The following is a 4349-nucleotide window of genomic DNA, read 5'->3' as shown; positions in this document are numbered from 1 at the left end:
GGAATACAATCTTCAACAAGTTAAATGCCACTTTACTATGTAAACAAAGATAAAATAAAACCCTGATGCTAAAAAATATCTATTCAGAGGTAAAATACAGGTACAAAAACATTTAAACATGAACCTTATTGACAACCAACCACATTATTTGCAACAGAGGACACCCACTGGTACTCCATATTGACAATGCTTCAGAGTCCCGCTAAAATCACAGCCATCTCTGGTTCATGACACGGCACAATTCATAAGGCAAAGATAAAAGCATTATCATCCAGTACTTTAACTTCACATGTACATTAAGGCAAACTTGGAACTTTTTGCTTGGTATTTTAAAATGAGTGGGACTTTACACATGATTATCTTGACAAAATTAAATGTAGAAGACATGTGGATATGTAATATGAAACCGTGTGACAATTTTTCTCTATGCAGAGATGTAAACTGGATTTTTATTTGACCATATTCACACCAGTAATATCTGTAAACTTCTTCTATTTGAAATGTATTAAACTTATTTTCTAAATGTGAATACAAACATTGAATTCAGTATATTGAAGTGACGAGCCAATAAATATTCAGCCACAGAATTGTTACCTAATCATATCTTGTCTAATTAAAGGGCTGTTTACCATGGGAAAGAAAGGATTAAGTAGCAGACCAGGATGTTAACCTGACATGTCACGTAACTGTGTAACTTTCTGAACAGAAGCTTTAGAGAGGCCATCATAAATTTATTGAACTTTAAGCAGTAACTTTATTATAGAATCTGATTTTCCTAAAAATGAACACTTTGGTGTCAATACCAGGAATCGAACACTACAAATGAAACTAACATAAAACAAAACACTGCATGATACATACATGATACATACATGATACATACATGATACATACATGATACATACATGGATTTTCCTCAATGTTCTTCAGAGCCATGATGTTCTAGAACATGGGTTCTGGGTGTGTTCTTTCCTAGTTTTGCTTTTCCTTTAGAAAATAAACCATCTAATTCCAAGAAACATGGAAATCTTTGATAAGAAAAGACTTATTTCTATTTGTGTGTATATGTGTCAGGGGGATACCCAGGAAGCTGGAAAGGGCATCAGAACCCTGGAGCTGGAGCTCTGGGACAGTTGTGCTCCTCTGGGTGCTGGACACCAATTTAGGGTCTTCTGTAAGAGCAGCAGTTGATTTTACCTCTGAGCCATGTCTCCTGACCCCACATGGATTCTAGAAATGTTCTGATTTTCATAAGTCTTCCTTATGTCATTAAAACCTAACAGAACACTATGTATTTATTTATATATAAACTAGGTTTCAAATTCCTTCCTATGACCTCAGAAATAAGGAACTAGGCTATACATTTTCATAATAATTACTGGAGTAAATGAACTCCATTATAGTTTACTCTTTTGAGAGAGGGTTGTATCCTGTTTATATTTCAGTAGATGCCACCACAGCATCTAACACGGTGTCTTACATGTATGTAGTAGAGTCCTCATATATGTCAAACTATAAAAACCTTTCAACACCAAGAACCACTTTTCTATCATTTGATATTAATGCCTATAATTTGATATTCATTCACATTAAAAACAATATTAGCAAAAACATGAAATTTGCAAATACCCTTTGGGTTTAACTTAAAAAATCAATTAAGTTCAATTACTACATACAATAAATATTAAATACCCAAACACTGCTCACACATTCTTTGACATAATTATAGAAGTGACACTGCAATTGACCAGATTACCAAAATATTTCTGGGCAGTCTTAAATGCTTTCAGGACTTTTGCTTGAATATATACATACATATGCATATATATATATATATATATATATATATATATATATATATATATGACATATATAATATATATGTATATATCAATATACATATTGATATATTCATATAACCTATATATCATTATATATATATCATATATAATATATATTATATATGTATTTCTAAAGACATTAAATCTGGGGATTTATAATCTAAAATTTCATCCTTTTTAGCATAAGAAACATGGAACTTTAAATTCGCAACTTATCAGCACAGTGTTCATATGAAACTTCTCAAATTTGTAAGAGAAATCTCTGTTGTAAACTTAACAGGTGTCAGGCCATACAGTAGCTCTGGGTATTATGAACAATTTAATAGGATTCTTAAAATAAGTATATGTCTAAGTTTTAAGTGCTTTTTTTGGCTTTGTATGATTTTATACTTTGTTCACAGGAACATGATCCTACTGTTGTCCAAATGTTTTGCATTTAGTTTTTAAGCCAGATAAAATATTTAGATTAAAAAAATCAGTACATACTTTTTGATCTAATTTACCAAATGTCTACAGATTATATATAAATTGTATACCATAAACAATATAGGGGTAAACCACTATTAAAACAGAATGAAATAGACATGTTTATATTTAATATAACTTTCTAGTCTTTCAAATTCACTTCACTTTTGTGAGGAAGATATTAAAGTTAGTGTAACAGAGTACATTTAATAATTTGATTGATATAAAAAAACTAAGTTGAGGATTTAAAAGTAAGTACGTGCTAGAATCTAATTTAAATTTCTTTTCTTTAAATAAGGTTCAGGCCAACTGCATAGTGCACCTTATTCCTATTCAACAGATTTATTCAAATCAATGAAAAAGTTATTGCTATGTGTCATTATGATACTCAAACAAGTGACGTAGAAAATACTAAGTTGATTTTCTTAGCTCCTGTTAAGTGCTAGGTTAGAAGAGACTAAACATTACTTGCAAGGCTTCATAATCTGTGCAAATATTTATAAAGCATGGTGTTACTTTATGACTAAAGATGCTTTTACATAGTTTCATAGTATACTCTCAAATCTACAACTGGTAGTTTATGGAAGAACAAGAAAAACTACAAATTTCCCAGCTATAGTTTTTGAGTCATAACATGTATGCTAACAGGTAAAGCTAGGCTTTATATTACAAATGGCTTCTTAACAACAGTTACAATAATATGGCACTTAAGAATGCAGGATGAGATTTTTCTTAGGAAAAAATATTCACTGATGTTATAGACATTATAAAGAGAGAGAATAGGTGAGTAAAAAAATGTAAAGAACATGAAAGCAAACTTACTAAATACAAAAATACAAGTACTAACGTCATAATAAACTACAAGTTAATGTGTTTAAGACTAACAGATATTTACTAAACCATGCGAAAATAAGTTAACTATTTCTTTTAAATAAGCTGTCAGCTGCTTTAACAGTTTTGTTTTAAAAGATAATTTCTTTAAACAAAGCAGAACCAAATTTAGAACCATTTATTCAAGTAAACATCAAGTTCCAGTTTTCCTCAATAAGTTAAAAGTATTCAGTTACCTAAGAAATGAACGAAGTAATGCACACCTGCCTAGCACACTGTGTTTGGTGCATATATTTCTTTGCTGAAGAACATGTAATATCTAGAAAAAGAAGGAAAAAAAAAAAAGCATCATCTCTAAGTCACCATTAAAAACTATGGGAAGTATAACTCAAGCCATTCAGATGGTTCTGGATACTAACACTATGGAATCATTAACATTTTCCATAAGCACAAATGAATCAAGCCAGTAAAAATGAAAATGATCATCAGTGCGTCACGCATCCCACACCGGACACCCAAACAACATAGGTCCACCTTTGTTATACATGCTACAGTTAGCACCGTTTTTATATTGAACACTGAAAACAAAATTAAGACCTTTAAAAAAAACCCTAAAATTAAGAATCTATCAAAAATGCATCAAGGGTGGTACTAAACACCTTTCAAATATATTTACATCACCTATCAGAAGCCGGCTGTGCAGCACTAAAGAACCAAACAGACATGATTAGTTTTCTATCCCAGCTTACCAAAGCACAGGTAACAAAGTTCAACCAGCCCATATAGAAAAAGCATAAACAATAAATATGTAATGCTTTAAAGCAGGGCCCCACAGATGACACTGAAAGCCACTGCTCTGCGACCTCACCGTACTGTCAGTCCTAAATCATGACCAGAAAGAGCACGCAGATGGTTGCCGTGTTACTTACAATCCTTAAAAGTACCCAAAGTAAAAGCAGCCCTTTTTAAAAAACAAAACAAACCACATGAAGCATATGAATTTACATCCAACAGTCACTACCCACATTCTGTCCAGTCATTCGATACACTCCAGAGTCTGAACTTCTCTCATCCTAGAAAATCAAACACAGATCAAGAAAGAAGAGCTTAAATTATTGAAAACAAAGCTAAAAAGCAGCAAGGTTTGTCTACATGTAGGAACATAAAAATTCTCCCAGTCTCAGTGGAGAAAAGTACACAATTCAATTGCTT

Source organism: Arvicanthis niloticus, chromosome 11 (assembly GCF_011762505.2).
Source record: "Arvicanthis niloticus isolate mArvNil1 chromosome 11, mArvNil1.pat.X, whole genome shotgun sequence".
Lineage (NCBI taxonomy): Eukaryota > Metazoa > Chordata > Mammalia > Rodentia > Muridae > Arvicanthis > Arvicanthis niloticus.
The sequence above is the reverse complement of the archived record's forward strand: the minus strand, read 5'-3'. Positions refer to the sequence as shown.